The sequence below is a fragment of the Eptatretus burgeri genome, chromosome 12 (genome assembly GCF_056783735.1).
Source record: "Eptatretus burgeri isolate ZD-2024b chromosome 12, Ebu_testis_v1, whole genome shotgun sequence".
Lineage (NCBI taxonomy): Eukaryota > Metazoa > Chordata > Myxini > Myxiniformes > Myxinidae > Eptatretus > Eptatretus burgeri.
The window spans coordinates 7,002,188-7,027,807 of record NC_140972.1 but is presented as its reverse complement, the minus strand read 5'-3'; the positions used below and the strand labels follow the sequence as shown (position 1 = coordinate 7,027,807).

At 44.8% G+C, this 25,620-nt stretch overlaps 1 long non-coding RNA gene across 1 annotated transcript in view; it reads right to left on the bottom strand.

Moving 5' to 3' along the window:
- LOC147015028 (uncharacterized) overlaps positions 1-25,620 on the bottom strand; it is a 48,269-nt gene that overhangs the window by 13,843 nt on the left and 8,806 nt on the right. Inside the window, exon 2 of the long non-coding RNA XR_015050201.1 lies at positions 24,738-24,948. This is a non-coding gene — a long non-coding RNA (uncharacterized LOC147015028). The remainder of the gene's footprint in view (positions 1-24,737; positions 24,949-25,620) is intronic.

The window sequence follows — 25,620 nt, the reverse complement described above, 5'->3', positions numbered from 1 at the left end:
AGACCTCCTTGTCCTCACTCAGCTTACGCAGAGTTGACACTGCATTCTAACCAGCTGTGTTCGTGCCCTGAAAACGCAAGCACAAAAACAACAACAAGTGCACAAATGTGTTCACCCACATGCACACAATACCAGATCACATGTTTCTTAAAACAAAACAAAAAAGACCAGAGCACCCCATCAAATATGCGATTTGACGCTTGTTTTTGCTTTTGCAAAATAAAATTTTAAAAAGCATTCCTCCATATGACCTCGAGCGCCAGCACGTGACCAGAAATGTGTGGTCGTGTCATAATAAAAACTGGACACGTGCGAGGCTCGGGGTCCATTGGGCCTGATGAAGCCGGCTGCGAAGCGGGCGAAATGTTGCCTGAGACCGGATGAGATATCATGGGATCTTTATCGTAATGAGATATCGTGGGATCTTCATTGTAATGAGACATCATTTTTATTTTTATATTTAATGTTGTAGGCTACAGGCAGAGACTAAATCGTCCTCATCAAGGCCAAGCCTTAAATAAAAGAACTGCCTAGAGAAGTACGAAAAGAGAGAATAAAGTGAAGATTGACAATATGTGAGTAAGAAAAATGTGTGATGAAAAGTATAGAATGTTTGTTTGCAGGAAAGAGAGATTAAAGCTAGCCCGGTAGCTATAGTTTGAGTGAGACAGAAAGCAAGACCAGCAAAAACATGGGATCTTTATCATAATGAGATATCATGGGATCTTCATTGCATTAATATATCATGGGATCTTTATCGTGTTGAGATATTGTGGGATATTTATCGTCATGAGACATTGTGTGATCTTTATCATAATGAATTATCATGGGATCTTTATCGTAATGAGATATCATGGGGTCTTTTTCAAAATAAGATATCGTGGGATCTTTATCGTTATGAGATATCATGGTATCTTCATCTTAATGAGACATCATGGGATCTTCATCGTAATGAATTATCATGGGATCTTTATCGTAATGAGATATCATGGGGTCTTTTTCGAATTAAGATATCATGGGGTCTTTATCATCATGAGATAACATGGTATCTTCATCTTAATTAGACATCATGGGATCTTTATCATAATGAGGTAGCATAGGGTCTTTATTGTAATGATATATAATGGGATCTTTATCATAATGAGATATCATGGGGTCCTTATCGTAATGAGATATTGTGGGATCTTTATTGTAATGAGACATCCTGTTATCTTTATCGTAACGAGATATCATGGGATCTTTATCGTAATGAGATATAATGGTATCTTCACCATAATGAGATACTCTCCCGGTCGGGAGTTTTAGAACACCCCCATTTTTCCAGTTTTTTTCTGAAATTTAAGCAGTTTAATGTTTCAATGTACTCTGAAATTAAAGCATAGAACAAATAAACATTTGCAGATAAAAAGAAAACATGGAATCGTTTTGTTGAACAAAATTTAATCTAAATTTTTGACTCAACAAAGTAGCCACCTTTTGTAGATATAACAGCCGAACATACTCGTGGCATTCTTTATACAATGGAAATCAAATATTGTTCGGAAAGTTCTTCCCAACACTGTTGCAGAAGTTCCCACAAATGTGTTTCACTTGTAGGTTGCTTTGCTTTCACCCTTCTGTCCAGTTCATCCCAAACCAGCTCGATGGGGTTTAAGTCTGGAGACTGTGCTGGCCATTCCATGATCTAAAGCCTACCGTCTTGTTATTTTATTCTAAGGTAGTTCTGACAGAGCCTGGAGGTATGTTTTGGGTCGTTATCTTGCTGTAGGATGAACCCCTCACCAACTAGGCGAAGACCAGAGGGTATTGCATGGCGCTGCAAAATGCTGTGGTAGCCCTTTTAGTTCAGGGTGCCAGTCACTCTGTGCAAGTCGCCGACTCTGGATCCAGCAAAAGAGCCCCAGATCATCACGCTTCCACCTCCATGTTTGACAGTTGGTGTCACACACTGAGGAACCATCCTTTCGCCTACTTGACGGTGAATAAAAACCCCGCGTGATGAACCGAAGATTTCAAATTTAGATTCATCGGTCCATGAGACCTTCCAGTTTTCAGTAGTCCACTGGCGGTGCTTCATGGCCCAGGCAAGCCTCTTTTTCTTATTTTTCCATCTTCGCAATGGCTTTCTTACTGCCACTCGACCTGTCAAACCTGCATCTCGAAGTCTTCACAGTTGAAACTGAGACTTCCTTACTTCGACCAGTGTTACGCTGTGCTTGAAGCTGCTGTCCTGTGAGCCGCCTATCACGCAAGCTGTTCACTCTCAGAAACTTGCCTTCTGATTATGTTGTGGTTTTGGGTCTGCCAGACCTCTTCCTGTCAGAGTTTCCTCCAGTTTCCAAGTGCCTTTTGATGGTGTCGGAAACTGTACTCACTGACACCTTGGCTTTCTATGCAATTTCTCTTCAGGAAAAACCGACACTTTTAAGGGTTATAATGGTCTGTCTCTTTTCCTTTGTTAATTGTCTTTTTCTCACCATTATGATAGCAATATACTACTTCCTGCAGTGCAGTGCAGTATTGTCCAAATAATGCTTCAGAAGGTGTAGCAACACAGACTGTTCCAACACTGCTTTTATACAGACAGAGGGTTTGTAAATAATCAACAAAAGTTGGGACACCTGTAGGAATTGTTTACATCAACTTTCAAGACTTAATTTACTTCCATTGCTGCAGAACAGCTGCAGTTGCTAACCCATTACTTGTTCCCTGAAAAGGGCCTTTGTTAACAACTCTGAAATTTACATTATTTTTCAGGTATTTGTAACGTAAACTTTTTTTTTAACCTCTGGCAGTTTACCGCTTCGCTTTTGACCATTTCAGGTTATTCACTGGACTTGAACTGCTTAAATTTCAGTAAAAACTGAAAAATGGGGGTGTTCTAAAACTGCAGACCAGTAGAATATCATGGGGTCCTTCTCATAATGAGATATTATGGGATGTTTATCTTAATGAGATATCATGGGATCTAAACTGCATTTATAAATCATGGGATCTTTATTGTAATGAGATATCAAGGGATCTTTTTTGAAATAAGATATCAAGGGATCTTTATTGAAATGGGATATCAAGGGATCTTATCATAATGAGACATCATGGGATCTTTATCATAATGATATATCATGGGATCTTTATCATAATGAGATATCATGGGGTCTTTATCATCATGAGATATCATGGGGTCTTTATCATGAGATATCATGGGGTCTTTATCATGAGATATCATGGGGTCTTTATCGTATTAGATATCATGGGATCTTTGTTGTAATGAGATATCAAGGAGTCTTTATCGCAATGAGACATCGTGTGATCTTTATTGTAAAACGATATCACGGGATCTCTATCATAATGATATATCATGGGCTCTTTATCATCATGAGATATCATGGCATCTTTATTGTAATGAGATATCTTGGGTTATTTACCGAAATGAGATATCATGGGATCTATATTAAAATGAGATGGCATGTGGTCATCATCATAAAGAGATATAATGGGGTCTTTATCGTAATGAGATATCATGGGGTCTTTAGTGTATCAGATATCATGGGATCTTTGTTGTAATGAGATATCAAGGAGTCTTTATCGCAATGAGACATCGTGTGATCTTTATTATAAAACGATATCGCGGGATCTTTATCATAATGAGATATCATGGGGTCGTTATCATAATGAGATATCATGGGGTCTTTAACATAATGAGATATCATGGGGTCTTTATCATAACGAGATATCATGGGGTCTTTATCATAACGAGATATCATGGGGTCTTTATCATAATGAGATATGGGGTCATCATTATAAGATATCTTGGGGTCTTTATCATAATGAGATATCATGGGGTCATTATCATAATGAGATATCATAATCAGATATCATGGGGTCATTATCATAATAAGATATCATGGGGTCTTTATCATAATAAGATATTGTTACAAGCCGGGAGGTCAGCCGCCAACCGACCGCTCTGAACAGAGCCGCAAGTCGAGTCGGCCCACCGATCGCCCGGAATATAAATCGCCGCCCGGATAACTCCGAGCGACGGGTCCTTGTACAAGAACTGAAATACGCCAATCGGCAGATCACGTGGGGTAGGGTCGATCGCCAATCTTCAATTTACCTAAATACCCGCGTGATCCAACTACCGGGGTATTCCACCCTCGACGGAACTCGTACGGAACAAACCATCGAGGCGAGCTTGTCCGTGCGCGATTCCGAGCGGCGTAATCACCGAGAACCATCGGTCCAAATGTCCCCCTATTACGGCAAACCAACGGCTTTCTAACTCCCAACACACGAAATGTTCAGCCAATGAGGGAATGGACGCAACGAGCAGGTTTACATTCACACAAGGACATTTATTATAATGAAACACGTATGCAATTGAATAAGGCGAAACACGTATGCAATTATACAAGCAACAAAAGCACGACAAAAGAACTACAACCGTCTACTTATTATGTACAGTCATTTACACTCAACAGCAGTTCCTACTTATTAGACGGGCCCACGGACACACGTACGCGCGCGCGCGCACGCGCGCACGCACACGCACGCACGCACACACACACACACACACACACACACACACACACACACACACACACACACACACACACACACGAAACGGTGGCTGAGGGCTTTAATCACAAGCTCCAGCTCGGAGAACAGGTGAGCTGAAACTCAGAGCTTGACTCCAACCTTTCCACCTCGTGTGGTCTTCAACTTGTCCGGACCTGGGCTCCAGCGAGAGCGAGCTGGATCCAATCGTGGCGATCCTTCCCAAGCTCCCGCGAATCCTCCCGCGCTTCTCAACACGTGCTGGTGAGACGAGGCGCCAATCCTTCCTGTCGATCGTCGCTTCCCTGAGGATTCAACTCCAAGAAGAGGCTGATGCGTTGCACCAAGCCGGGAAACAAAATGGAGAACAAAAAGCTCCACGAACCAAGAAGGAGAGGAAGAAGAGGAAGAAGCCCCCACTCGCAGCTTGAGCCGAACAACTGGCTCAAGTTCCTTCCAAAACAAAGCAGCAGCCAAAGCTCACTGAGCCAGCCGAAGCAAAAAGCTTCCGAAGGCCTCAAGCCAAGCAGGACCCAATGGCCTGCTGAACGACTGCTCTCCCTGAAGCAAAAAGCTTACTCCTCCCACGGGACTCAGCACACGAACTCTGCACACGGGACTCAGAACGGGACTCTTCACAAACTCTGCCACGGGACTCAGACCGGGACTCTTCACGAACTCTGCCACGGGACTCCCACGAACTCAGCCCTACCACGGGACTCCCACGAACTCAGCCCACGGGACTCCCACGAACTCAGCCCGACCACGGGACTCCCACAAACTCAGCCCATGGGACTTCCACACGAACAAAGAAAAGATGTCCTCTTTATCCTTTGCACCCCCTCCCCCATACCGGGCGTGACTCATGCCCTCGTGATCCACCCCCCGCTCGACCATGGGTGGGAGGGAGTTGTTGACGTCACCGCAGGGTTCTTCTTCCTCTTCGCAGAAGAGGGGGAGGGACGTCTCCATTGTTCGCCCCTAACTATTATATCGATCCGCAGCACATCGAATCAATTTCAAAACATTAAAACAATGGAAGGTGAGCTGTCTCGGGAACATGCACTTATCGACATAGCTGACTAAGGGAACCTGTATGTTGTGTGCAATTGAATACAGTCCCCTGTAGAAAATGCCGTTTTCTCCTTCCCAGTCTTGTCAATCTCCACCTGCCAATACCCACTCTTAAGGTCCAAAGTTGAGAACCATTTGGAGCCTGAAACGGCGTCGAGGGTATCGTCAATTCTCGGCAGGGGATAGGAGTCTTTGAGTGTCACGTTGTTAAGCTGGCGATAGTCCACGCAGAAACGCGTGGTCCCATCCTTCTTTTTGACCAGCACAACCGGTGACATCCAAGGACTTCCCGAGGGCTCAATGACACCTGCATTGAGCATCTTTTCTACCTGTTCATCAGCCTCCACTCTCTTACTCCATGGGAGCCGTCAAGCAGGCTGATGGACAGGCCGGGCCCCATCGGTGTAGATCTGGTGTTTCACCAGGTCCGTACGTCCAATATCCTCGGGTGACAAGGAGAAGATTCCTATATGTCAGTCGACCAGTTTGTGCAAGGCCTCCCGCTGGGCATCCTCCAAATCTACACTACTCCGATTTACCATCTCACAAATGGGATCGGGCCAATTCCTAGCAGACTCTGGAGACCCTCTCTGGGGCCGGTCCGGATCGATGTTATCGTCCCTCAGCTCTGCGACTTCCACCACTGGGGTGCAATCTGCCACCTTCGTGCCCCGTTTAATAGTGCGTGGTTCCGTGCTAACATTTATTACCCGGACGGGCACGATAGGCCCGTCGGTGTTTACTAGGGTGCGGCCCACGACTAAACTTGGGGTTGATTGCTCTGCCAGTAGTTCGGCCAGGCCGCAGGAGCCCTGCCAGGTTAGGTGTGCCCGCCACCGGGCTGGGACCACTGACTCGGCACCCGGGGGAATGACCACGGAGTCGGGAGCCTCCAGCTCCATCCTCTCATCCATGCCCATGCCCCCCAATGGCAATTCCTCACAACCCAACTGCATGACTCCTCGGCCTAAGTCGATTTTGCAACCACCGGCGGTCAGCACATCCAACCCTATTAGACATGGCTCGCACACCTTCGCCACCCAAACCTCTATTTTTCTTTGAACAGTGCCCAATTTAAAGGTCACAAAACCACACCCTATGATGGGGGCCGTTGCCCCGGTAGCTCGCTGCAAACTATAAATTTTGCAGATGGTGGATCTCATCCCACCCGTCCACACTCGAATAAAGGACCACAGGGCTGATGATCGTGGCGCTTGCTCCTGTGTCCACAACAGCATCTACCCCTACGCCGGCAACTTTGCACCGAATTGTCAAACTACCATTGCCAATTTGGCCACAATTGATGACCTGTCGCAGCTCTGAGGGCTCTTCTCCATCTGGGTCTGTCGAACACGGCCCTGTATGTTCGGCACTTTCTAGTTTCCCTGGGATTGGTGGGGGGGGGGTGATGTTTGGGCCCGGCTATTCCAGTCTGCCCGGGGCGGAGTTGCTGATCTGGGGGGCCGTGGCTCTTCCCTGCACGGGGCTTTGCAATGCCACTGCAGGTGGCCCTCCTTGCCACAGTTAAAACACTTTGCCTGGTAAGGTGTGCGCCTCCGGTACTCTGAATTATACCCCCTCTCGTTCCGAATTGGGGTACCCCCTGATGGCCCATCCCCCGCCCCACCTGGGCCCGACCGCTTCGGCCCAGATCTCAGCCACTGACGGTCGATCATGCCCTGGACCATCTTCTCCAACTGTGCCTGGTCGCCAAGGGTATCCCCGGCTCCCAGCGCACCGTTGTTCACGGGGCCCACCTGCCGGATTGCCACTGCATATCGCCCAGCCCCTCCAGCCAACAACCTTGATGCCTTCCAACGGGCTGCAGTGTCAGCCGCCTTCTGGAGGTTCTCCGGACGCCATGTGGTCAGTATTGACGCGATATCGGTGCCCGCAAGCATGCGGACAAAATGGTCCAGGGCAAGCTCCTCCCGGTACTCCGGCGTCATATTCGCGTGTGCGATCCCCACCGCACGGTGAATATCGTGTGCCAATTTCCCCATTGTCTCATGGCGGTGTCGTTTGCGCCCACTGAGCTGAGCCTTAACAAGCTCGCTCTGCTGTTCCATACCAAACCGGTTATTTAGGGCCGAATAGAGGTCTGTCAGTGTTGCCCCTTCCAAGGGTATCATGGTCAAGACCTCGGATGCCGCACCACGCAGTGCCACCGTGAGCTGTGCCATGCCCTGCACCTGGTCCCAGCCGTTGCCTCTGGCCACGCAGTGAAACTGGGCCAAATACGCCCTCAGGTCCGTCTTCCCTTCATACGGAGGCAGTGGCACCTTCTGGCCTTTCGGAGTCTGAACCCCACCTCCCAGTCCCTGAGGAACACATGGAGGGATGGACCCCCCAGATTGCAATGGTGCTCTACCCCCGCAGAGCCCGAGCCATTCGCCCGGGGAGTTTACTACCCCCATCTGCGTCGGTGCACACTCCGCACCGTCCTGCTTACTCCCCCAAGCCATCAGACTCGCATTCTGCATACTCGCAGGAACAGCCATACTGGGGTCCCGCATTAGGCCAAGAGACCCCGTGGCCTCTGCCCTCCCCAAACTCGGCATGCACACCCCCGCGTTGTGCAACCCCCTTACCTCGTTCAGTGACACCGGCCCCACCTGGTTACGATCTGCCTCGAGGGAGCGTATTCTCTCCCCCTGTTCCATAAGGAGGCCATCCTGCCTCTTACACCGGGTCTCAACACAGTCCACCAACTCTACCTTCATATCCTCTACCTTCCTCTCCATTCGTGCTTGCACATCTTTTGCTTTTTCCAAGTCGTCCTTAACCTTCTCTACCTCCCTTTGAGTCTCTACGAATCCACTTTTTACCAATTTAACTTCTTCTTCTGTCTCTTTTATATGTCTGTCCAGTCGCACTCCCATTCCCTGCGTCTCTATCTCGGCCTTCAGTCCCATCTCTTTAACCATTTCAGTCATTTCTTCCTCACCCGCCTTCACCGCGGTCCACACCTCTTTTACATTCCCTTTCAACTCGTTCACCTCCGCTCGTATCGTGCCGACTTCCTTTTTCATTTAGTTTTTCACTTTTTTTAAGCTTTCCTGCAGGCCTAACCCCATGCTCTGCATCTCACCCCGCATCGTTTGCACATTCTCATCCATTTGTTGTGCATTCTTATCCATTTTGTTATTCATTTCCGCCAGCATTGCGAATAACTGGGCCATGTCAAATGTACTCGGCTGAGCCGATTCGGCAAGGATCGGGGGGGGGGATTTTGACGGAGGAAGGGAGGGGGGGTGTCATCCACCGCAGCCTCTGCCGCTGCACCCATTTCGGGTTCTGGGTTCGATTGTGGGGGGAATTGCTCCTGCACAATGAGCATTTCCTGCTCGGGGATCTCATCCTGGGCCATGGATTCTACTATTTCTACATCCATTCCTAATCCCTCCTGCCCATGCTCGTCTTGGCTGAACATTTTACATGCTGGGAATAAAATTTATAACGCTCGTAATTTGGGGACACGGGGGGGGGGGGTTGCTCCGTATACCCCTGATCCGACTCCGTGAATTTTGCTACGGTGGTGGAGGGGGTCGAATCGCACTCCTGACAACCAGTTGTTGCAGGCCGGGAGGTCAGCCGCCAGCCGACCGCTCTGAACGGAGCCGCAAGTCGAGTCGGCCCGACCAATCGCCCGGAATATAGATTGCCGCCCGGATAACTCCGAGCGACGGGTCCTTGTACAAGAACCGAAATACGCCAATCGGCAGATCATGTGGGGTAGGGTCGATTGCCAATCTTCAATTTAGCTAAATACCCACGTGATCCAACTACCGGGGTATTCCACCCTCGACGGAACTCGTACGGAACAAATTTCCGAGGCGAGCTTGTCCGTGCTCGATTCCGAGCGGCGTAATCGCCGAGAACCGTCGGTCCAAATGTCCCCCTGTTACGGCAAACCAACGGCTTTCTAACTCCCAACACACTAAATGTTCAGTCAATTAGGGAATGGACGCAACGAGCTGGTTTAGATTCACACAAGGACATTTATTATAATGAAACACGTATGCAATTAAATAAGGCAAAACACGTATGCAATTATACATGCAACAAAAGCACGACAAAAGAACTACAACCGTCTACTTATTATGTACAGTCATTTACACTTAACAGCAGTTCCTACTTATTAGACGGGCCCACAGACACACGTACGCGCGCGCGCGTGCACACACACACACACACACACACACACACACACACACACACACACACACACACACACACACACACACACACACACACACACACACACACACACACACACACGCACACACACGAAACGGTGGCTGAGGTCTTTAATCACGAGCTCCAGCTCGGAGGACAGGTGAGCTGAAACTCAGAGCTTGACTCGAACCTTTCCACCTCGTGTCGTCTTCAACTTGTCCGGACCTGGGCTCCAGCGAGAGCAAGCTGGATCCAATCGCCGCGATCATTCCCGAGCTCCCGCGAATCCTCCCGCGCTTCTCAACACGTGCCGGTGAGACAAGGCGCCGATCCTTCCTGTTGATCCTCGCTTCCCCGAGGATCCAACTCCAAGAAGAGGCTGATGCGTCGCACCAAGCCGGGAAACAAAATGGAGAACAAAAAGCTCCACAAACCAAGAAGGAGAGGAAGAAGAGGAAGAAGAGAAAGAAGCCTCCACTCGCAGCTCGAGCGGAACAACCGGCTCAAGTTCCTTCCAAAACAAAGCAGCAGCCGAAGCTCACTGAGCCAGCCGAAGCAAAAAGCTTCCAAAGGCCTCAAGCTAAGCAAGCCAAGCAGGACCCGATGGCCTGCTGAACGCCTGCTCTCTCTGAAGCAAAAAGATTTCTCCTCCCACGGGACTCAGCACATGAACTCTGCCACGGGACTCAGAACGGGACTCTTCACGAACTCTGCCACGGGACTCCCACGAACTCAGCCCACGAACTCAGCCCTACCACGGGACTCCCACGAACTCAGCCCACGAACTCAGCCCTACCACGGGACTCTCACGAACTCAGCCCACGGGACTCCCACGAATTCAGCCCACGGGACTCCCACACGAACAAAGAAAAGATGTCCTCTTTGTCCTTTGCACCCCCTCCCCCTCACCCGGCGTGACATGCCCTCGTGACTCATGCCCTCGTGATCCACCCCCCGCTCGACCACGGGTGGGAGGGAGTTGACGTCACCGCAGGGTTCTTCTTCCTCTTTGCAGAAGAGGGGGAGGGACGTCTCCATTGTTCGCTGCCTAACTATTAAATCGATCCGCAGCGCATCTAATCGATTTCAAAACATTTAAACAATGGAAGGTGAGCTATCTGGGGAACATGCACTTATCGACATAGCTGACTAAGGGAACCTGTATGTTGTGTGCAATTGAATTCCAAATTCGTAACAATATCATTGGATCTTTATCGCAATGAGATATCATGGGGTCATTATCATAATCATCATATTTTCATCATATTCAGATATCATCATATTTTTTATCATATGCTCCTCCTAAAACACGACACAAACCTCTCAGATAATAATAACAGGACATCACAAGTCCATTTATGTCAGAACCATCCAAATACATTTGTTGAGATAAGCTTGGGACCTGCATCGGCTGCTGGTATTCCTAATGTTTACTCCATTATGGTTAGGAATGGGAAGTGTGGAAGCGGCCGAGTCCAAACTGTTGAGTAAAACCTCAAACTTATGAAAGTGTCATGAGATGGAAAATTTTATTCTTTTTCAGTGTATAATGTAAACTTCCACATGGACACTATTAATTTGTGTAAAAAAATGCTCACTCGATCATTAAACCCCATTATAAGCAAAATTAGAAATAGTTTACGATGGTTAATTGAAGCATTCCCGAAACAAGTTTGTGTTTCATCTGAAGGAGTTTAGCAGAGCCCCCGCATGATACTGTACAAATTGGGGGTGGTGGGGGGTGGTGGTGGTAGTATCATAAGCACGAAAAACTCTTCAAGCTCTTCCTCAAGCCACGACTATGAATTCAAAAAAAACGAAGGAATCTAAAACAAATTGCCCCACAGTTTCAACACCTGCACAGACATGCAAGTTGTAACACTTTATAATACAAAACACGAGTCAAAATTTGGAACACAGCGTGTCCATAAAATATTCTGAGTGTATTAAAAATGCTTTGGGCTGTGGGAAGGGGGATGTCCAAGTCAATGGGTTAGGGTGAGTCCAAACCAGTGGTAGAAGGAGGAGAGGGATGTCCAAATCAATGGTGGAGGGTGAGTCCAAACCAGTGGTAGAAGGAGGAGAGGGATGTCCAAATCAATGGTGGAGGGTGAGTCCAAACCAGTGGTAGAATGAGGAGGGGCAGTCCAAATCAATGGTGGAGGGTGGGAAGAGTCCAAATCAATGAGGAGGGGAGGGAGGAGGAGGAGAGTCCAAACCAATTGAGGGTAGGGGGAATGACTCCAAACAAATGGGTGTGATTTTTTTAAAAAGTGCTCAATGACCTACTTATCCGAGCGGTGACGAGACTTCAGCCTCGGCAGCTGAGGTTAAGATTAAATTTACCAGATCAATTGACATTCCTGCATCGATTACTTGACGTCTTCACTTGTGCGGTGGATGGAAGCTCAGTGCATGGCCAGCAGAGCCTGGTCTTGGCAATCGAAAGGAGCATTAATTTGTGAAAAGCTACGTCTCTCGTACTGCTCCATCTATCCCTCTTGCCGAAAATTAATTGGCAGTAATTACCTGTGATTAATCAAGCGCACGTTTATCAAAACATCGCACCCTCGTAATTAAACCATCTATCACTGCTGTGCTGTACGGGCGCCTGACATGATTACGATTTGTAAGTAATTGGCTAATTTGTCAGCATCCCTTGTGCGGTTTATGGGCCGCCTTGGAAGTGTAGAAGACAGGTGTTGGTTTTACCCAAATCCAATATGAGATCTCGTCATAAGACGTATGACGTGCGGTTTGATAACGCAGCCACCATGTTTTTTTTTTTATAATTTAGCCTAATTTAAGCAGATTTTATGCAATACCAACATATCGGCTGAAAAAGCACCCCGTTTGAATAATCGGTACATCGGTTCACGAACAGAGAGTGGAACGGTCACATAGACATGCTCATCATACAGCCTTCCTTGGTGACGGAGGTGAACAACATCAGGTGCTAAGTTACCATAACGACAATACATTGTTTGGGAACAAACGTATGTGAACAAGGTTTGGGCACACTTGGTGGCAATAATGGTTTGAGTGTCCGCTCTGAGTCTGGGAGGTCAGTGGTTCGAACCCAGTCTGAGTCATACCAAAGACTGTAAAAATGGTATGAGCTGCTTCCTTGCTTGATGCTCAGCATTTAAAAAGGACAGTGAATGGACAATCAACCATTGGTTGATGATAATAGCAATGGCTTTGATGGGCCTCTAATGGCCATCTCCTGTGTCGATGTTCCCTATGTTAGGGAACTCATAGCGTATTACAATGTCAATAATTCTGGTGTTGGCTTAATGGTTAGGGTGGTGGGCTTGGGATCCTCGGGTCCTGAGTTCAAATCCCGCTCAGCTGTTGAAGTAAAACCAGGTGGGGTTGACTCTGCCTGTCATCCTTCTGAGGTCGGTAAAATGAGTGCCAGCTTGCTGGTATCCTGTGTCGGAGTGGTGACCCATCCAGGATTGTGCCCAATAGCCAAGGAGACTGCTTAGGCAGCATTCATGCTCTGCACAGAAGACGGTCCCAATGGATGGAAGTTAAGCCCCTGTCTTTCCGTTGAATTTACACCAAGTAAGGTTGATTCAGCTCATCATTCTTCCGTGGTTGGCAAAACGAGGACGAGCTTACTGGTAACAGGGGCACTGCATCAGCGACACAGCCAGGCAGCTGCCAGCTGCATACAAATAAATAATAAATATCAAGGAAGACCATTAAGCACGTCTGGCCTGAGTTCAGAACTCAATGGCTGGTATTAAGGAAACAGTTTCAGACATTTCACCCAATTTATTTCCAAATTTTCCTTCTGTAATCTCGTCGCCCTTTCAACTGAACAGCATTATTTAATTTTTCTACTTTACATTTCACCATGGACATACTGGTCAATGCTTTTGACGTAATAAATGCTACTGAAACCATAATTTCTTGAAAGCTAGATGGAGTTCTTGGAAGGCTAACTCGATCTCAAGGGAAACTTGATTCACTCCAGAAAAGCTTGAAGCAAGTGTGTGTCCACCTTTGGAGGCAAATTACAAAAACGTCATCTTGCAAATCTCCAAATGAATTATCCAACCAGTCTCGTTCCTCCAAGTCGTGATGTCACTTTCTGAAGTCTGTCTCTGCTGTACGCTCCCTCTCCATCCCTCTTCCCTGTTGTTTGACATCGGCGCAGACTCAGCTGGAGCGAAGGCAGAATGTCTCAACTCGTCGCTTCCCTCAGAGTGGGGTGTGTTGGCAACACGAGACTGTCCCCATATTATCTCTTCGCACCATCTGTCTTGTAAACTTTGTGTTCTTCTCAATCAAGAAAATAAAGTTCCATTTGTCCAAGACCCTGCTTCAGCGACAAATCCAGATGGCATCAGCGTCCAAATTCTCAAATCCTGCTCTGCTACTCTTGCTTGTCCTCTGTTTGCACTCTTCAGCCTGTCCTCCTTTGGTCACCTCCTGGCTGCCTGGACATCATGAAGAAATCACTCTTGTCCACAAGAATGGTACAGAAATGGATCAGGATTGGTTGTTGAAAGAAAGTTGTGCATCCTGTAGTTTCTGGAGAGGGACAGAGGGCAGTGAGATTCCTTCTAATTTCAAGTAGAGTCATTGCTGCTGATTATTGCCGTTCCTCTTTTAAAACAGCATGATCTCTGACCATCATTTTGGATTCTGTCCCAGTCTCTCAACTCTGGAGATGCTGCTGCACATCTCAAGGTCAATAATAGTGGGAGGTCATAAATGTCAAACAAGAAGTCAGGACCTTGTCTCTGGATATATCTCTGACATTCGACAGTCTGGCGTCGTGCTCGTATCTACTTGCCAAGCTTGTTGCCTGTGGCACGCAATACAAGGCCGCCTTCATGTCTGGCTTTCTGACTTCCTTCACTCACATAGTCAATGCATTGGCATCGATGGAAACCTGTCCTCTCTCAGTGGAGGCTGGAGTGTCCCAAGCCAGTGCATTGGGCCCCGTCATGTTCCTTGTCTATGTAAATGACCTCTCTGATAGTATAGGAATCCTCTATTCATTTATGAAAGTGACTCTACATTGCCATACAGTACCACATCCCACTGACAGGCAGAAACGAGCTGCATCACCCTTTTCTGATCGGATATGATTAGGTGCTGGTCTGATAAACGGAACATATCTTTCAATCCTGTCAAATCTTGGTCTCACCCTGCCGCTCCAGAAGGATCGTCAAATAAACCCACACAATTCCATGGCCAGTCACTGGATAAAGTTCCGTCTCTTGAACTTAATTGCCGTGACATCATTTGTGACCTCTCCCGGGCTGACTACGTCTCAAAGCTAGCGTCCAAAGCCACCTGCCCATTGGGCATCCTCAATCATTTCAAATCATTCTGAGAAAAATCAGAACGACTCTCAGCCTACATGTCCTTTCACCAGAGCTCAATGGATGCTGCCACACCAGCATCACATTTGTCTCTCCTGGAATCTGTGATACCGAAAGCTCTCAACATTATTGGCATCTTTCTCCTGGGATTTGACAGTCAGGAGAATAAGGCCTTATGCTGTCACATTGCAAACAGGTCAGTGACTGTTTTTACTGCCAATTGTACAGTCCAGCTTCATTTACCATCTCAGCCCTCTGTCCCTCTCCAGGAACTACAGGATGCACAACTTTCTTTCAATAACCACCTCGTGGTTAAAATCTTAAAATCCAGGCTTTCTCAACATCTTCACCCTTTTTCCTCAAGTTTGTGGACCAGCCTTCATTAGGCTGTTAAATCCCACTCCTACCTCCAAACATTTAAGCAGGTGGTGCACTAATTTCTCAGGTCACCCCTTTCCTCTTGAAATTCCTCACTGTGATCTTTTCTACCACCATGAACCTGACCCAGTTTAGTGCTCTCTCCACTCCTCTTCCTTGTTCTTTGATTCTTCTGCTTGTTTAGTCCAGACATGGCCGCACTGCCACCCTATCTGTTTGTTACCTCTTTTGCCACTCTTCCATAAGCCTCAATCTTGTATCGAAAAACATCCCTCCTCAATAGCAGACCAAGACTGGTCTGGCAGGATTAACTTAGAGGTATGCACACTTGCCTTTGAGCTGTCGAGACTGGGTTTGAATCCCGACCCAGTTATAAACTGTCATACTGGTGTTTTACGGGTACGGTAATCCATCAATGTTTTACAGGCCGTCTCTCGGATGGGCGTTAAACTGGGCGTCCCATCTGCCTGCATTAGTTGATCGATGTTAAAGATCCCATGGTGTCCTTCATAAGGAGGAGGCGAGATATTGCTGGACACCCTGGCCCAATTCTAAATTCCTAGTCCTACCTACAGGGGGCACTGCATCAGCAGTATAGCATGTCCCTGCAAGACCTGATGGTCACCCACAGTTACACACTGCATATTAACGAACGAACGCAAGTTTCCACGATCGATAACTTGGTCCAGGCAGAGGAAGAGATAATATTTTAATGGAGCTCTCAACATTCACTTTCATGTGTTTTCAACTTTCTGTGTTTTATGTTCGATGTTTATATTTCATATATTTACACAGACTTTGGGAAATTTTATATTCTCTTTATGATGAGCTATTTATCATAGTGAAGGATTACATTCTCTTTATGGTTTTCTTTTTACTGAATACACGACTTTCTAAATGAGGTTTGAATGCTAAACGAGGCCTTTCGCTCATGCGCGGTGTGTGTTCACACTGACTCGGTTCTGCTTGATGGGCACTTTTACCCTGCCGTTACTGGCATGGAACATGTAATTCAAATCGTCTTTTAATCATAAATTTCAGCATTTAAATGAAAGAGTGGAAAATTTTGAAATGGTTAATCATAATTGTTCTGTTCCTGAATGAAAATCGGACTCACGGAAATATCGGAATACGAGAAATATCCATGGATGAACCTGAGAGGTGCTTATTTCCTATCATTTCCTGTTACTACAATTTGTGGACGCAGTGAATGTGTATATATATATATATATATATATATATATATATATATATATATATATATATATATATATATATATATATACACAAGCCGGTAGGCGGACATGGGTAGTCGACTACCCAATAGAACCTGAAGCGATGGGCCCGTTCGATGAGGAATGACCTGAGGATTAAGCACAAGAAAATTCATGATTCTCGCTTCAAGGGTTAATGCTGCAGATTGTTTTTTCGTTAAAATACCCCCACATTTAGAGGTTTTTTGGCCGTTGCTTGGCAACGGAGGGGTCCATCGCAACGGTTCTTTCTCACACATAACTAGGACATACCATGAACCTACCATACCAGTTTCATGTATATCTGACTCATAGTCTCTGAGATATAACGAACTTCGTTTTTTATTGTTTTCGACCAGGGTTCATTCAAAGTCTATCTTCTCCGACAGTTTTCATAGGATCCGGCTGGAATTTTTTGACAATTTGGCTGAATGTACTGCCCACAGTCACTCGTGGCCCGATTTTTGATTTTCGAAAAAATAATTGTTTTTTATGATTTTTCAAAAATTTCAGAGTCCCATTGATAGGCAACGGATGGGTCCATAGCAACGGTTCTCATTTGCACACAACGAGGTCATGGTATGAACCTACCAACCAAGTGTCATCAAAATCGCCATTGTATGAACTGAAATCGCCATTTTAAATACTGATAATAAGGGTAGAACAAATCTCAAAAAAAACATTTTTTTTTCGACTAGATCGACTACCCAATAAAACTCGAAACAGTTATCAGAGATTGCAGACCCTCGCCAGGACTTGTTTTGTGTGGTGTATTTTGTGTAGTTTTGCGTGGTGTTTGTGTACTGGTGTGTTACGTAATTAATAAGAGAAGAGATATAACGAGAACTGCCACTCTATAACTCCTGACAGTGATGACCGGGTACCAAGACGTCCCACTTTTGACGCAAACCCCTCTTTGATCGGACACATGACGCTGACCCACAATGTTTATTGTTATTCAATTGAATTTAGAATGGGATTAAAATAAATTCAACAATAACTGCCACTTTCTAACTGCTGGCAATGAAGACCGGGTACCAAGACGTCCGGCTTTGATACGACACAGGACCAACGAGTTATGGACCGAGTAACACGAAGTGTTCAATATATTCGTTACATATGCAGTTCGCCCTTGTTCCTGGGGACGTTGTCGGTATTAATTGAATGGACGTTTAAATTACCTGAACACCAAGTAATAAATGTGCGGGAAATGTCACCATGGGTACACAGGGTAAACGGAACTCCCCCGAGTAATACGAAGCCCCCACACACGTCTCTCTACTTTGTTGGATTGATGAGTTATGCACTCAGTATCACTCCGCATTCAATCTATTTACTACGTCAGCAGTTAACCCTATTTCCTGAATACATAGTCGGTATCAATTGCATTGGTGTTTAAATAACTTGAACACAAAGTAATAAATGTGGACACCACATTGTGTCCACAATGTGTAAATGTGGATATCGGTACAGAGGGTAAAGTGGGATTCCCCTGAGTCTAATGAGGCCCCACACGTTTCTCTACGACGCGGGATTCACAAGTTATACACTGAGGAACAGGCCACGTTCCATACATTTATTATGTACACAATTGACCATTTCTTCTGGTGCAATCATCAGTATGAATTTAATTGCTGCTCATGTACCCTCAAATGCATGCAAGTGCAGCCAAGTGAGCCTTATGCAATAAAAAAAAAGTTCTCAGTTTCAAATAATTAAATAATTATGGCTGCCAGATCTTGAGGCCAATCAGATTGAAATTTAAAACTTACTTTCCACATGTCTCCTACATCATAACTATGAAGGTTCACATTGATTGATGCAGCAGTTCCAGAGAAAACATTATTTAATATTTAATCAAAAGCATGGGGGAACTTATCATTCATCATGGATGGGTGGTCATACCTGCAAAGTTTTGCCTCGATCTGTTGAACCGTTTCAGAGGAGAACACTTAAATTTTTTAACTTTCAATCCAATATGGCTGATGAACCACGTGACCTATGATATATCATAAACTAACATTCTACCTCGAATGGGGTAGGGAATTGCGCTTGTTGTGTTTCGTATTCATCGGATAAGGTGTATTTTTCTATCCAAGATGGCCACCAAACCATGTGACTTGTGACATTATAATTTTTAACATATATGCAGCCATGGCGGTAGATGATAGTTGCAAAGTTTCACTTCGAAAAGATAAGTGGTCCCAGAAAAGAACATTATTTAATATTTCTCTTCAATCCAATATGGCTGCCATACCATGTAACCTATCAATTATTCATTAACAAACTTATATCCCCTAACATTGCAGAATATGTTTGTGAAGTTTCCCCTTGTTCTGACCAGCCATTCTGGAGAAGATGTTTGAAGTTTTTAGGGTAAATTCAATATGGCTGCCAAACCATGTGACCTATCAATTATAAATTAACAAACTTGGAAAAGGATTACATGGGGAATGTGTGTAAAGTTTCACTTCAATATGTCCAGCCGTTCTGTGGAAGATTAAAAAATAAAATTTTTTCAAAACAATATGGCTAACAGCTATGATATCATAATAATTTTCTTCTACGGTGATTTGTTGCGTAGATGATGCTCAAGAAATTTAAAATTTTTCCAATGCAGTGCTCTACCTGTCAAATTTTCAATGGCATTCTACTTCAGCAATGACGTCAAGAAAAAAAAAATCACACTTCTTCCCCACAGGGATTTCTTACCACATGGCAAGTTTCAATTTTTTCCATTGTGCGGTTTCGGAGATACAGAGGTCTAAAGTTTTTCGGTTTTCAAAGATGGTGCCTGTACCACGTGACCTATGACGTGATAATTATCAATTAAGTATGGTACTAAAAAAGATGCATACGGTGAAAATTTCATGTCGATCGGATTTATGGTTGCCGAGAAAATGAATTTTAAATCGAAAAAATTTGGAAAATTTGCCGAAATTGCCGGCGGAAGAAAAATAATAAACAGAAAGGAAACAAGAGGTTACACAGCCTTGCCGGCTTGGTACCCCAATTAAAATCAGATGGAAGACCAAAGAGGCACAGTCCTGCATTGGAGTAATCAAAAAGGAACCTGAACAAGTAAAAAGCAAAGATGTTGTCATCAGGAGGAACCTGGATAGGATTCAGGTTTCAGCTGCCGCTCCTCTACCCTCAAACGTCAAACCCATCCAGGTACAGCCAAGTGAGCGTTATTCCCCCCCCCCCCCAAAAAAAAATCAAAAACAACCCAGATGAAAAAATCAAATAATTCTGGCTGCGAAACCATGTTGCCGATCAGGTTGAAATTTAAACATATATATTCCCATCACTACTAGATTAGAATTGTGAAGTTTCGTGTCAATCAATGAAGCAGTTCAAGAGAAGGAATTATAAAAAATTATTTTCTTTCAATCCAATATAGCTGCCAGACCATGTGACCTATCAATTATTCATAAACACCCTGGTATTTTCAAGGCTTGAGGAGCACGTGTGTACATTTTCCACTCAATCTGTCCAGCCATTCTGGAGAAGAAGATTTTAAAAATAAGTTTTTAGGGTAAATACAGTATGTCTACCAAACCATGTGACATATGACGTCATGATTATTTTTTTCTGATGGCCAATTTATCCCAAGATGATCGTCAAAAACCTTTCATACTGATCAGATGTAGCATTCTACATATGCAATTATGACGTCATAGCAAAAGCACCTTTAAAAAAACATTACATTTCTGAGGCTCGTATGAGAGCTAACACAATGCACAGCAAGGGGGGGCATGAGACAAGAGGGGTGGGAGTGGGAAGGACAAAACAGTGGGGAACAGAAACATGAGGAGATCTGTGGAAGGGAGAGGGATGGGGCGGGGAACACGGGGTAAACAAGATGGACATTACAGGGACTTTCAGGAAGGAAAGCAGGGAATCTGAGGGAGGTGGTTTTGGGGTGTATTAACAGGGGAAGAAAAGATCGAGGATTTGGAAGGGGGAAGATAAGAGGTAGTGGTGAACAGCTGTTTTGAAGGCCTGGAGGGAAGAATGGGATTGAATAGAGTGAGGGCGTTTCTTCCAAAGGCAGGAAAAAAAGAGGAATGAAGGAGTGAAGGTGAGCAGTAATTATTGGTGATTTTTATAGTTTTACCATAAGGGAGTTTTTAGAGGACCTTGAGTGCCTTGCGGGAAACAAGGTGGAGGTAAATCATAGACACAGCGGGGGGGGGGGGGGGGGGGCCAACAGAATAACACACACAACCGACCAACATAATTGCTGAAATCCCAATTAACAAAGAGGCAAACAGACCTAAATACAATACCCTCTCCTCTGGTGAGCGGAAGAAACGCACACACATGCGTTCACACACACACACACACACACACACACACACACACACACACACACACACACACACACACACACACACACACACACACACACACACACACACACACACACACACACTTCTTTCAGCAATTGATGCAAAAATCCAGTCCAATTTTTCTTTTGAAATCAGAATCAAACAAACAATATATTTATCACAACCCTCATCGCTTCCAGAGTAAATGAGTCGTTCTCCCTCCCCCGTTCCAACATTATTAATAGTAAATATCATTTCAAACTTACTCCGCACATCCAAATACCCCAAATAAGTCATTCCCATCTGTATCCAGAAGCATGTAATCCCGATACACAGTCTACTACTCACTGGTTGCGATCCGTCTGGGTTTATGTAGCACATGCCTGTCCACTCGGTCCTTTCACCAGCCCACATGGTCGGGAGTTTGCAGGACAAGCAGATGCCTATTCAGTGAGTTGAGAGAGTTCTAAGTCTTTAGTTGTACAGACACCACCCTTTCTCACAGATACTTTTACAAGTATTTTCATTGCATTTCAGAAGCTTGGTGAGCCATTTAAGTAACAATCCATATCGACCACAGACAACATTCCTTATGAAACTCTGAACAACGGCATTTCCTGAGGTTTCTGCGCATGCTTGGGTTCCTCCTGTTTACTTCATCTTTACCTATACGGATTCTCCTGATAACGCCATCTTTGCCTATTCAGGTTCCTCCTGATGACTCCGACTTTGCCTATTCAGGTTTCTCCTGATGACTTCATCTTTGCCTATTCAGGTTCCTCCTGATGACTCCATCTTTGCCTATTCAGGTTCCTCCTGAAGACTCCATCTTTGCCGATTCAGGTTCCTCCTGAAGACTCCATCTTTGCCTATTCAGGTTCCTCCTGATGACTCCATCTTTGCCTATTCAGGTTCCTCCTGAAGACTCCATCTTTGCCGATTCAGGTTCCTCCTGATGACTTCATCTTTGCCTATTCAGGTTCCTCCTGATGACTCCATCTTTGCCTATTCAGGTTCCTCCTGAAGACTCCATCTTTGCCGATTCAGGTTCCTCCTGAAGACTCCATCTTTGCCGATTCAGGTTCCTCCTGATGACTTCATCTTTGCCTATTCAGGTTCCTCCTGATGACTCCATCTTTGCCTATTCAGGTTCCTCCTGAAGACTCCATCTTTGCCGATTCAAGTTCCTCTTGATGACTCCATCTTTGCCTATTCAGGTTCCTCCTGATGACTTCATCTTTGCCTATTCAGGTTGTCCTGATGATTCCATCTTTTCCTATTCAGGTTCCTTCTGATTACTCTATCATTGCCTATTTGGATTCTCCTGATAAATCCATCTTTGCCTATTTGGATTCTCCTGATGACTCCATCTTTGCCTATTTGGATTCTCCTGATGACTCCATCTTTGCCTATTTGGATTCTCCTGATGGCTCCAATGCTGTCGTTCTTATATTTGCTGATGTACCTTTCATGAAAAATAATTTATAAAAACCATTTTAATGATGTTTTGTTTTTCCTCAATGTCTCCCCAAGCCAATTACTTTGTCTGACCTCAAAGCTTTGTACTGTGAAATGCCCTACATTAACCATGTAGGTTTTCCTCAATCCCTAACTTTGCTCCAATTGTCCCAAATCAATATCTGATGTTCTCCACTCCTGCTGCGGCTTGTTGTGAGACAGAGCCTTTGTGCATCACGTACGCGCTTAACATCTACGAGCAACACATTGCAGCTATTTTGCCGCAAGGCTTCTTCGCCAGGATTGAGCAAACTCGAAATCAAATTGGATAATATATCATGGCAGTCGGTAATTAAGACAATAAAACGTAGCTGCGGGTTAAGGAAATAAATATTTGATTGACATGCTTGAGAGGGAAAGTGAAGCATTGGTGCTGTTTATTTTGGGGAGCCATTGGACCGAGCTGATTGTCTTGAGATGCTCGTGTAGTCCGACTTTACGGAGCATTATTAACGTGGTGTCTGCTCTCAACTTTGGGTTCAAACCAAGAGTTTGCGAAGAGAGCTGCTACCCTCATCAAATGATTATATCTCTGGGAGATCCTCATGACGTCATTTTCGAAAATCACGACTGGTATTTCTTTATTCCTCAAGTATGATTGATAGTTCATATCTCAGCAAATATGATGTATTGATATTATTTATTTATTTATTTATTTAATTGTGTTGTTGTCAAGCTGGTATGGCTGAGACTTAATGTTCTTGCTGGGTTTATTATTTTCATCAATGTTTAATAATTAATAACAATAACAGTAGTAATAATACAATGTCTTTAAAGTGTTTTCAATATAAACAATCACCACAAGGCACTCACTGCACAATTTTCAAATTGATACAAATAAATATATATATTTTTAAAGCTTTTTTAGTGTAAAATCAGCTGGCAAGATGGCCTAGAGGGACGCACACTTGCTATTAAGTTGACTCACCTGGGTTTGAATCCCGAACCAGCTATAAACTCTTGTCCTGGTGTTTCACAGGCTGGGTGAATCATAAAAGTGTGTACTCTCCCTCGGATGGATGTTAAACTGAGTGTCACATCTGGCGACTTTATTTGGTAGACACTAACGGTCCCATATTGTCCTTTGCGAAGAGTAGGAGAGCTATTGCCGGCACCCTGAGCAAATTACAAACTCCTGCATTAACCTACAGGAGGCACTGCATCAGCGGCACAGCTACACCCCAAGAAAGTTGTACTTGCCGCATTAATCTGCTGCATACTAAAACAAGAAGACAGAATGAAAACGATCTTTGAATGAGATAAAGAGCAATCAGAGATCGGAGACCCTCATAATATCAGGACTTCTTTTGAGTTGTGTATTTTTTTTAATATGTTTTCGGGTAAATACAATATGGCTGCCAAACAATGTGACCAATGACATCATATGTGGGAACCTTTTGTTCCTCGTGGACAGGTGGTCATATGTGTAAAGTTTTGCCTCAATTTGTTCAGCTGCTTCAGAGAAGATTTTTGAAGATTTTTTTTTTAAACAATATGGCTGCCAAATCACGACGACGTCAGCAAGTTTTTTTTTGTGGACCATTTTATCCCTCGATGACCCTCAAAATTTTTCATACTGATCAGATGTGGCATTCTACATATGCAATTATGACGTCATAACGAAGGCAGGGATGACCTCATAAAAAAAAAATCACACTCATTCCCCATGAGAATTTTTTCCTTGATGTGGTTTCAGAGATACAGAGGTCCAAATTTTTTCCCGTTTTTCCAATATGGCTGCCACACTACTTGACCTATGACGTCATAATTATCATTCAAGCATTCCAAATGAGTAGTCGCATCAATGGTGACAATTTCGTCTCAATCCAACAAGCGGTTGTAGAGAAAAACACTAAAGTTCTGTACAGACAGACAAACAAACAATCAAACAAACAAACAAATGGACCCAAATGCAATACCTCTCCTTCGGCGAGGGTAAAAATGAAATTAACGGATAAATATCAAAAGAAAAGGAGTTTTTAGGTGATGGTCATCCTTCAGATAGGTCTCATCATTAATGGATTTAACCTGCAGGTGTTTAACTATTGTTTGAGTGTAAAGGTGATGGCAGAATAGCCTCGAGGTATGAGACTCACTTTTGAGCTGTCTTGCCTGGGTGTAAATCTCGACCGAGCTATGAACTGCTGCTCTGGTGTTTCTCAATCAGGGTGAGGCATCAATATGTGCGCACCATGCATCGGAAGGACGTTAAGCCAGAGGACCCCGTCTGCCGGCACTACTCGTTGTTGGACGGTAAAGATCCCACGGTGTCTTTCGTGAAGAGTAGACGAAACATCGGGCAGCACTCTGAAAAAAAATTCCAAATTACTTCGCTGAATGATTGCTGGGAATTGGCGACGGCAAACCGTCTAGCATATCCAAACCACATAGCATAACCTACACCCAGGAACGTATGGAGGATGGTAAACTGATGATCACAAGAAGACAAAGATTAGATGTGACGTGAATGACAGAGTGAAACATACCAAGACAACAATTATATCTCTGGTCTGTCTGTAGTAGAAAGTTTCAAAAACAAATGCCCTATTTCGACAGAATCATTAAGTGACCCACATAATGTGCAATATCAACCAATATGAGCCTGGTGGTGGCTTTGTGGTTAGGGTGGCTGGCTTAGGATGTTCTGGTCCTGAGTTTGAGCCCCGTTGTATACTGAATTAACACCAGGTGGGGTTTACTCAGCTTGACATCCTTCTGAGGTCGATGAAATGAGTACCAGTGTACTGATATAGGGGCACAGCATCAGTGGCACAGCTGCGCTTCCAAGAAATGATAGCTACCTGGCGGCCAAGCTGCTCTATGCAAGAACAGAACAGAACTGATATGAAATAGTTTTCTCATTCAAGAAAAAGAAAACGATTTGGTGAAATCAAACCACTGAGTCACCAGACTCGGAGATGGAAGGGTTTGACCATTAGCTCTGAGCCTGGGAGGCTGGTGGTTTGAACCTCAACTGGG